Raw genomic sequence first — 11,950 nt, forward strand, 5'->3', positions numbered from 1 at the left:
TGCCATGTACAGTCTTGGTCATCAGCATTGCCACTGGTTTTGTTGGGCCTTCGTACAGCATTAAAAGCAGATTTAGGAGTATCCACTGCAGAATTGGTTTATGGTGACCCCTTAAGACTGCCTGCAGAATTCTTCACCAATCAAACTGGATCATGACACACTGAATTGCCTTATGTACTGCAAATGGTGTGCGAGCATATGGCCACACTTCGCCCATCTGCTGTCTCAAGACATGGGGTGATAACAATGTTCGTGCACAAAGACCTATGGTCATGTACACATGTGATGCTATGGATAGACGCCATCAAGTCACCGCTGCAGCCTCCATAGTCTGGGCCATACAGACCCAAATGGTATCGTTGGAATGTTTCAAACCGCACATATGTTGCTGACCACAGAAGATGTACACGCTGAACATAATGTGTCACCTTCCCTCTACTGGACACGAATGACACTGTCTCGGTGCCACAAAAGGAAATAGGACTGTCACTGTCAGCACCGGGGGCTGAAGAAGTTCAAGCAGTGCCTTCAGTACACGCAAGAGCTGGACGTAGGGTGAAATATAAATACCCCTACATTCCTGGAGCTCTGCTCTATAGTGGGGGGGGGGGGGGGAGGGAGGCTCTGTGGGAGTCGCCAGAAGAACACATGTGAATGCATAAGAAACGCAGCATTATTCTGCGGCAAAGAGCGCACAGACGATCTACTTTACTCTTTGATTTATATTAGTATTATTTGTATTTACTTGAGTTTTGAGTTGATTGGTGTTCGACCTTGAGAAAAAATAAAAAGTTATTGCTTGACTACTACACTGCACCTCTTCAGCAGACGGAGATAAGCTGTAGTTGACCAAAACTTAATCAACACACTTTTCAGTAATATATGAAGTCTCCATACTCTTCCACTGAAACCAGTTACAACTGACAATGCGACTTCAGAAATTTTACAGTTCGAACGACCAATTTCTTCAAGTGCTCCAGGCCTGCATATCTAGCACAAAGTGCATTTTATTTACAGAACAATGAATCCTGTCTGTCAATCGTTGAAAGTTTTTGCTCTTGCTTTGTCAGGTAAACCTCTTAATTCTTTCTTCATAGTATTGTAATGTCATTTCATAGCAAATGTGCAGTATCTGTCGTTATGCGAATTGAGATTTCTCACCACGCCCTTCTGTCATTCCCATTCATTTTAAGGGACAGCAATGTGAGATTTCTAGACTTCCTCTTTTTACACAAATAGCCCTTAGTCATGTGCTTGTGCTTCATAGCATGAACAAAAAAAAATGGTTCAAATGGCTCTGAGCACTATGGAGGCAGGATTCGAACCTGCGACCGTAGCGGTCGCGCGGTTCCAGACTGAAGCGCCTAGAACCGCTCGGCCACACCGGCCGGCTAGCATGAACAAAGAGCGAAGGTTAAACAGCGCTGACAGCACCATTCTGCTAAACTCAAACAGTTGTACCTACCGAGAAATTCCGCTCCATAATGCTAAACGAAATGTCACACTGCTCCAGGTACCTCTGAGAGAAACAAAAAAAGCTGAGAGACAGGCCAGGCTGTGGCAGACCAGCAGCCCGCACATGCGACATGCGTGGAGTTTGCCCTGCTGTGACCAGCCCTGTTCTATTTCATATGAAACAAAAACAAATATGGTATCATTTACCCCACCCAATCTTATAGATGAGAGCAAAAATTAATCAGAATTCGAGCAACACATTTACATTGCAATTCAAAGAGTGTAGCATGCACAAGAAGGTTATAATCAGGAACATAATTCGCGTTTGATAACAGCTACATGGTCGAAATTGTAATACAAATGTACTTCACCACCAGACTACCAAACCCATGCATAAAGTACAGGGTGTTTCAAAAATGACCGGTATATTTGAAACGGCAATAAAAACTAAACGAGCAGCGATAGAAATACACCGTTTGTTGCAATATGCTTGGGACAACAGTACATTTTCAGGCGGACAAACTTTCGAAATTACAGTAGCTACAATTTTCAACAACAGATGGCGCTGCGGTCTGGGAAACTCTATAGTACGATATTTTCCACATATCCACCATGCGTAGCAATAATATGGCGTAGTCTCTGAATGAAATTACCCGAAACCTTTGACAAAGTGTCTGGCGGAATGGCTTCACATGCAGATGAGATGTACTGCTTCAGCTGTTCAATTTTTTCTGGATTCTGGCGGTACACCTGGTCTTTCAAGTGTCCCCACAGAAAGAAGTCACAGGGGTTCATGTCTGGCGAATAGGGAGGCCAATCCACGCCGCCTCCTGTATGTTTCGGATAGCCCAAAGCAATCACACGATCATCGAAATATTCATTCAGGAAATTAAAGACGTCGGCCGTGCGATGTGGCCGGGCACCATCTTGCATAAACCACGAGGTGTTCGCAGTGTCGTCTAAGGCAGTTTGCAGTTTGTACCGCCACAAATTCACGAAGAATGTCCAGATAGCGTGATGCAGTAATCGTTTCGGATCTGAAAAATGGGCCAATGATTCCTTTGGAAGACATGGCGGCCCAGACCAGTACTTTTTGAGGATGCAGGGACGATGGGACTGCAACATGGGGCTTTTTGGTTCCCCATATGCGCCAGTTCTGTTTATTGACGAAGCCGTCCAGGTAAAAATAAGCTTCGTCAGTAAACCAAATGCTGCCCACATGCATATCGCCATCATCAATCCTGTGCACTATATCGTTAGCGAATGTCTCTCGTGCAGCAATGGTAGCGGCGCTGAGGGGTTGCCGCGTTTGAATTTTGTATGGATAGAGGTGTAAACTCTGGCGCATGAGACGATACGTGGACGTTGGCGTCATCTAGACCGCAGCTGCAACACAGCGAACGGAAACCCGAGGCCGCTGTTGGATCACCTGCTGCACTAGCTGCGCGTTGCCCTCTGTGGTTGCCGTACGCGGTCGCCCTACCTTTCCAGCACGTTCATCCGTCACGTTCCCAGTCCGTTGAAATTTTTCAAACAGATCCTTTATTGTATCGCTTTTCGGTCCTTTGGTTACATTAAACCTCCGTTGAAAACTTCGTCTTGTTGCAACAACACTGTGTTCTAGGCGGTGGAATTCCAACACCAGAAAAATCCTCTGGTCTAAGGAATAAACCATGTTGTCTACAGCACACTTGCACGTTGTGAACAGCACACGCTTACAGCAGAAAGACGACGTACAGAATGGCGCACCCACAGACTGTGTTGTCTTCTATATCTTTCACATCACTTGCAGCGCCATCTGTTGTTGAAAATTGTAACTACTGTAATTTCGAAAGTTTGTCCGCCTGAAAATGTACTGTTGTCCCAAGCATATTGCAACAAACGGTGTATTTCTACCGCTACTCGTTTAGTTTTTATTGCCGTTTCAAATATACCGGTCATTTGTGAAACACCCTGTATGTTGTTGTTGTGATCTTCAGTCCTGAGACTGGTTTGATGCAGCTGTCCATGCTTCTCTATCCTGTGCAAGCTTCTTCATCTCCCAGTACCTACTGCAACCTACATCCCTCTGAATCTGCTTAGTGTCTTCATTTCTTGGTCTCCCTCTACGATTTTTACCTTCCACGCTGCGCTCCAGCACTAAATTGGTGATCCCTTGATGCCTCAAAACATGTCCTACCAACCGATCCCTTCTTCTTGTCAAGTTGTACCACAAACTCCTCTTCTCCCCAATTCTATTCAATACCTCCTCATTAGTTATGTGATCTACCCATCTAATCTTCAGCGTTCTTCTGTAGCACACAATTTCGAAAGCTTCTATTCTCTTCTTGTCCAAACTATTTATCGTCCATGTTTCACTTCCATACACGGCTACATTCCAAACAAATACTTTCAGAAACGACTTCCTGACACTTAAATCTATACTCGATGTTAACAAATTTCTCTTCTTTAGAAACGCTTTCCTTGCCATTGCCAGTCTACATTTTATATCCTCTCTACTTCGACCATCATCAGTTATTTTGCTTCCCAAATAGCAAAACTCCTTTACTACTTTAAGTGTCTCGTTTCCTAATCTAATACCCTCAGCATCACCCGACTTAATTCAACTACATTCCATTATCCTCGTTTTGCTTTTGTTGGTGTTCATCTTATATCCTCCTTTCAAGACACTATGCATTCCGTTCAACTGCTCTTCCAAGTCCTTTGCTGCGTCTGACAGAATTACAATGTCATCGGTGAACCTGAAAGTTTTTATTTCTTCTCCATGGAGTTTAATACCTACTCCGAATTTTTCTTGTCAAAGTTCACTGCCACATCACTTGCAGTGTTGCTGTCATTCACTGTTTCCACGCCATAAAGGCCCTCACACACATTCAAACAATGTGTCAAAATTTACTATGTTTGCCAAATATTTAACAGCATACATTGCTGTCTGACGTGTTGGTCAAGCTTAAATCGTGTTTGCTGTGTTTGTGAGAAATTTTGACTGACAGAAAGTTTGATAAGATGGCGGTCGCTGTTTGAGTCGACGTTTCGCTGAGTATGTTTAGTGAAAAATAGTTTTATTGCAATTTATCTGACTGTATTGTGAGTTTCAAAAAGCATGGAAACTGCGATCAAAGATAAAAACATAATAGCACTTGCAGTTACCAAAATAGAAGTGGTGTCGCATCTTTCCCAGCCTTATATTACACAGGAAGAGGTTAGGGAGAAAATCAACATTTTCTTCTCCATTTCTTCTACTGGTGATGTGAGCTATTTGTTCCCATGTAGTGATATTTTAACTAACTGTAATTAGAACACCAAGTATAAGAGAATAAATTTTTTAATACTTGTGTCTTCTTTTCCAGTTTAAGGACAAAGTAATACCAAACAAGTTATTAAAACTTTCTCTGTCCATCCATGGAAAGTTGATATTATCATCAAGGTCTGAGTGTCATTTCTTTTAAGAGGTTTTCATGTGTACATTTATCTCTCATTTTAAACCACTCCCTGGACCAGCGTTTTGTTTTCTTCTTCTTCTTTAAACACAGTGTCAGAGTCAATGTTTTAGAAATGCTTTACCTGCATTTGTAGCCTATTCCCACTATAGTCAAAATACGGCATACACAAAAAGAATCTGCTGCAGAATTAAGGTTACATTGGCAAGTTTTATTGGTATGTGTACAAGCTTGTTTGACACAACTGTGGCTAGATAAGAGCGAATTCGCGAAATGAGTTTCATATTTTACAAGGGCCTTAACGAGATATTAAAAACTTCATTGCCCAGATGAAGAACGCTGATGTAATCATTGGGTTCTGAGAGTCATATTTTCTTTGGCAGATTTTAATGGTTAAATCTCTCTCTCGTTTTAAGTCATTCCTTGGATCAGCATCTTGTTTTCTTCTCTCATTCTTCTTCTTCTTCCTCTTCTTCTTTAAACACAGCGCCCAAGACAAGGCCAGAAATGCTTTGTCTGCATTTGTAGCCATTCTCACTACTGTCAAAATACTCACGGAAAGGAACAATGTCAGCTTCGGAACATGTGTACTGGTTTGTTTGACAAATCCGTGGCTAGACGAAGACGAAGTTGATAAACAAATTTGCTCGTTTACCAACGCCTGAACACAGGCCTTGCACTTCTCATATTTTGATGTTCTGTGATTCCTACCAGCTCATGGCATGCCACGAATTCTATGTGCTTGCACAGCTTTCAGTATGATGTCAACTGAAATCACATTGACGGTTATCAATGTTTTATAGATCAGATTATGGCATTAGAGCTGTGACAAGAGCTAAATTCTAGGAAGATGAAAGCTAAATGTTGTATCCGAAAATAAATTTCGCACAGTGATAAATTAGGGACCACAAACACTTTTATAGCACTTGAAGTAAAAGTGCTGTGTGCTACAGGAAACCAACAGACAGTTGCCAAGTAAAACTTATACATGTGCATGTCCCCACCACCTCTTTGACATGCACAAATAAGTAGTTCAAAGTTTTCCATAAAGACCAGTCCACATGTAGTGTTCTGTCTGTACATATCACATCTGCCCATGTGGACAGAAGATTTGTGGAATTTGAGACATGTGCAAATATGGAATTTGAAGGTTTGAGAAAAATTGCTCAAATCTGTGGGTGCAAATATCATCCATGCCGATAAAACGTAGCTTTTGGATAGGAAAACACAGCAAATCTGGTGCACAAAAAGTGTTTGAAGAAGGAAGATTAGAGTTTAATGTCCCATCGACAATGAGGTCATTAAAGATGTATTAGGGAATGGTGAGGAAGGAATTAAACGATTTAGGGAAATCACGTAAAATCGAAAGCTGGATGGTTAGATGGGAATTTAAACCTTTGCCCTACTGAATGCGAGCTTTAGTTGAAAGTACAGTAATACTGTGACTACGCTACTCCATTTTACGCAAATCCGGAGTTGCTCAATTCGTCTGATTGAGTGCCATGCACCTCTATCCTCCACTCTGTCCACATAGTGTTTGGCTTATGATAGGTTCAGATGTGTTCTTTGCAGAGCCGTTTTATCCATGGAGATTGATAGATTCTAATTATGCAATACAAACAAAGCACAACTGATTGATTTGTATCAGACAAGAAAAGGAAACCAGTGTCTTTGGAATGCAGACATAATGTTTTGAAACTTCGTGCAAAATTTAAAGTTCATTAATTTGCAAAAAAGTTTAATCTACTAGAATCAACAATCAAAAAAATTATATAAGGTAAAGAAAACAGGCTCAAAGCTGTAAAAAATGCTCAATCTTTGAATTCAAGTATATTGGTATTATTTTCAGATGGAAACAATGTTAAAATATTGGTGTAATACTCAATTAAGAGTGAAAAATTGTCCTGTTGATCAGAACACATTGTGCTCTCTAGCTAAGTTAATTTTTGAGAGACTGAAGAAGAAGTTGGGGTGGTTGCCAAATATGAAAAGTTTAAAGCTAGCAATGGCTGATTTACCCATTTCACAAGTCACTGTAATTGGCATAGCATCACAGAAAGTGCCAAGGTGGCAAGCACTGGTAAATACACTGTGTCGCTATATCCAGAGAAACTCAAGGTAATGGTAGAAGATGGAAAAATATACCAGCCACACCATGTGCAACTGGTCTGTTCTGGAAGAAGAGACCTAAAAGAACTTTTATTGTGCATGAAGAGAAAACCTTTGCAGGTTTTAATGCCATCAAAGATCGATTAATAGTGATGCATGGTATGAATGCTACTGGTCAAATTAAAACTTTTCTTCGTTTTTTCCTCAGAAAATCCAAGAGATTTAAAAAACACGTCTAAAGGTGGGTTGCCCGTGATTTGGAAGTATAATGCTAAAGCTTTGGTAACAGCTTCGATTATTGATGAAAAAACGTCGTGTGACGAGGGCCTCTCGTCGGGCAGACCGCTCGCCTGGTGCAAGGCTTTCGATTTGACGCCACTTCGGCGACTTGCGTGTCGATGGGGATGAAATGATGATGATTAGGACAACACAGCAGCCAGTCCCTGAGCGGAGAAAATCTCCAACCCAGCCGGGAATCGAACATGGGCCCTTAGGATTGACAGTCTGTCGTGCTGACCACTCAGCTACTGAAGTTGACGCTTATTGAGGATTGGTTTGGTCATTACTTCATACCTGAAGTCGAATGTTACTGCCAGTTAAAATAAATACCATTTCAAGTGACAATATTAATCAAAAATTACCAGGTCATCCTAATGTTGCTTGAATTAATTTCTAATCATATGTGAAAGTTTTATTTTTACCACCAGATACAACCAGCTTACTTCAACTGAAGAGCAGAAAGCCATTAAAACTTTTAATGTTTACTGTAGGAGATGATATTTTGCACATCTGTATGAAGCTATGAGACAAAACACTAAGCAATTTAATGTTTTAGAAACTATGTGAATTATTCAACAATCTTGGAATGAAACTTCCCAAAAAACTTTAAATAGCATCTGGAAACAAACTGTGTCCATTTTTTTCACCACTAGAACCCAGGGGAAATCAGCACCAAATCCTGATCAAACTGATAATGTGACTGAAGAAGTGGTCGATTTAAATTTACAATTGGATTGTGATGATGTTCAAGAACTGCTAGGTTCACACAGTCAGGAGCTGACAGTTGATGAGTTAAAAGAAATGCATGAGAAAGAGCAAAACAATAAACAACCAGATTTTTTAGATCCAATTCAATCAAAGAATAAAATGACAGTTGCAAAGTTGACAGAAGGCCTCAGTTCAATTGAAAAACGATTACAAATTTTAGAAAAAATGGACTTCCAAGAAATGTGCATATCTCCTACAAAATGAGGAATAAAAAATTTATTAATGTGCCGTGAGAAAGTTTTGTGTAGGAAGAAAGAAAATGATTTGTCAGATGAGATTGTTAGGTTTTGTGAAGCCTTCTGTTCACAATAACTTCAGTTTATATTGTTTCAATGCATAGCACAGTACTGTAATATAAATTGTTGTATTATTGGATATTTTATTAAACATTTTTCTTCTAAATTACATTTTTTTAGTCTCTAGTCCCAACTGAACATAATTTGTACGTATTTATAAGCAAAATTGGACCCCAATGTACGTGAATTCGACTTACAAGATTGTTGCTTGGTCCCACCTATCGTGTAAGTTGGGGTATTGCTGTATAATAACCCTCATTTGTACCTATAAGAAGTAATTCTGCACATTCCCAAGAAATCGACACATCTGGATATGTAGCCAATAATGCTTATGGTATAACACCTCAGAAGAAGAAGGTTATTGGCCTGACAAATGACGAGGTGACTGGCTCGCAGATTGTGGAGTTCGTGAGGCTCAGACCCATAATGTATGCATACAGTAGAGATACAAATGCCACCCAAAGGCGACCTAAGAAGCCTATATTCACGCATATAATGGTAAATATCAGTATTCTGCTACCACTTAGCTGAGACTCAACTTCTAGTAGCTGTTATGGCTGCTCTCAGACACAGTGAAATGATACCTGGTGCCAAATATTGGGAAGACAGCCTGTAGACAGTGACTACTGTTGGTGCTGCTTTTGTGGTTCAAGCAACAGCACAGCATGGGACATCTGAGTGTATTCGTCCAGCATCAGGTCATAGTCCATAACAATAATAAAACCTAGGTATAGTCAAACACACACACACACACACACACACACACACACACACACACACACACACACAATGTCAATAACAACTAGAGTTTGATGGAGAAAATATTTACTGATAGTCTTCTTCTGCCAACTTTTCATTGTTAGTGCAGATGTCACAACGTACTGCACAAAGTACAGACCGCAAATGACGGCCTGGAATCTCACTGACTGGGGTAGAATAGCCTTCAGTGATGAGTCCCACTTCGAAACGAGCACTGGCGATCAGCGAAGACATGTCTGGAGACGCTCTGGACAGCAGTGTTGCCCACCATACAGCCCGACAACCAGGACTATTGGTATGGAGTGCGATTTCTTTTCATAGCAGGACCCCTTTGCTTGTTATCCACGGTATCCTTACAGCACAGCGATACATCAACGATATTCTACGCCCTGTTATGTTTCCCTTCATGGTAAGCCATCCTGGGCTTACATTTCAACGTGAGATTCGATCCGGCGACCTTCGGATTACGAACCCAAGCGCTTACCACTGCGCCACGACGCAGTAGAAAATTATTAATCTTAGAGAGTATTTCACGGAACGGTTTCTTTTAACTGTCGATTTTCTCGACAACGGCTGAGAAGTGCATCTTGGTGCTTTGCCACATTACACCTCTGGCCATGAGCTTTTATTATGCGCAGTATGAATTGAATCTGAATTTCACAATTGGCGGCCTCCCCTTGTTAGAGCTCCTCTTACTGTTTGTACCATTTCTTTGTAATTGTCGTTAATTAGGTCGTTTGTGTCTTGCAGCTAGTTTCGCAACCATCACTTCCATTTCAACACATTCGTTAAAATGATTTAGCGAGGGACGTGGATTTTCATTGAGTTATGTTTCATAACACTTTCATTGAGTTGTGTTCCATCATTGTTCATAGTTCCTCCCAATGCTACCTCGTAAACATCCATGATGTCCAAGATTTTGGAGTATGTCTTGGGGTTCTGCAAGTATTATGAAAATATCATCAGCATAGAAATTGATGGTGAACTATCGTGTACCATTGAGTAGTCCTGATATGTCCGACAGGACGCTGCACTGAGAATGCTTCCACAAGATATCCATTTATTTGCACTTTGGAAACCATTTCATACACATTTGGTAGCTGTAAATCTATTGTTCCTCATGGAAATGTGAAATGCTACAACAAACTCCTTAGGTACTGATGCCTGACTTTAACGAAATCTTTCTCTAAACCTGTGTTCAGAAGCCCTAATGTTTGTACGCATGATGCTGCCATGAGTAGAAGGCTATGTCTCTTAAGGAACAAATTTCATTTATGATGCTTTTATTGTGTACACTTGGTTCAAATGGCTCTGAGCACTATGGACTTCTGAGGTCATCAGTCGCATAAAACGTAGAACTACTTAAAACTAATTAACCTAAGGACATCACACACATCCATGCCCGAAGCAGGATTCGAACCTGCGACCGCAGCAGTCGCGCAGTTCCAGACTGTAGCGCCTAGAACCGCTCCGCCACTCTGGCCTGCCATACTTCTTCAGTGGTACCTTAAAGTGTTTGAGAACTCTCTCTTATTAAACCATTCTCTCAAATGCTGTAAGCGTCTTTTTTAATCTTGACTGTATGACACTTGATATGAATTTCGAGTCTGCTTATAACACCTTTATTGGTCTGAAGTCCATTATTCTTTGTGGCTTATTTTTCTCGAGGACGAGCGCGGTAATTCCGAGTTCATTTCCAGTATTTACAGCGTTGTTTCTCCCTCGCTACTTCTGAGAACTCGTTCTTTATGATTGGGCAGAAAGTTCTATAAAATTCATATCTTTGAGCTCGGTACACTTCCCAGTCAACATTATTGTGACATTGTACTCCTTCCCCATGTCCACCTTTTCAGGGGAGCATTCTGCCCTCACTTGCAATTGCTTTGAGCAGCACAGGTGAAGAAGGGTAGCTATGCAAAGCCGATTATGGTGCATTTTGTTTGTGGAGGTTGCATAAATTCAGGGGCACGCATACATGCAAGGGCGAATTATCCCCCTCCCTCTGCCCTTAAACTATTGTTATGCTCATTGGTTAATGAGTCTCTGGAGATTGATTTATGACCTCCTGGAGGTAATCCACATTTCTGAGAAACCCCCACCCTCCCCCTCCCTATCCTCCTCCCCCACCACTCTGGGAAAAGGGATGTCAATCCTGGGAAACTTCTTTTTGTCTCCTCTCACCAGTTCAGTTCTGAGCTACTTTTCCTCCTACTGAAAAATACCCCTCCAGGCCTCCCCTCCCCACCCCCACTCTCCTTCCCATCCCCCACTTCCCTTCTCCTCTTCTACTTGGGAATTGGTGGGATGTTGACGCTAGAGCAAATACTCTTCTCTGTCTGTGCTGAGCTGCTGGAGAGGAAGAATCTTATGACACAAAATTCAGTTTGCATATTCTTTATTTAAACAATTTGTAGGAGACAGGGGTCCTCCCCCACTTGTGAATTGACAGGAGAAAGGTCGGAAAGGAAGGTCTTATTTGTTGTTGGACACAGAGGATTTAATATGTGCATTACTCACAAGTGTACAACAGATGACTGCATCTATAGCCTGTTACACAAGGAATGGAAGGAGATGATAATGGACGATAGTAGGGGGGAATACTTTTCAGCAAATAATGGTAATGCAGTAGGATGGAATGAGGACGCACTGTGGCCACTAAGAGGTCACACCACACACAAGGAAACCACCGTCAGGGGTTGCACAGTCCACTGCCACTCCAATTTTGAGACCACACTGCATGCAGAGAAACCGCTGTCAGGAGCTGCACAGTCTGTCGATAGGAGTCTTGTGTGCTAATACATGCCTACCTGCCTGGGAGACCTCCCTTTGTTCTTGTGGCCCTGA

This window comes from Schistocerca nitens, chromosome 1 (genome assembly GCF_023898315.1).
Source record: "Schistocerca nitens isolate TAMUIC-IGC-003100 chromosome 1, iqSchNite1.1, whole genome shotgun sequence".
Taxonomy (NCBI): Eukaryota; Metazoa; Arthropoda; class Insecta; order Orthoptera; family Acrididae; genus Schistocerca; species Schistocerca nitens.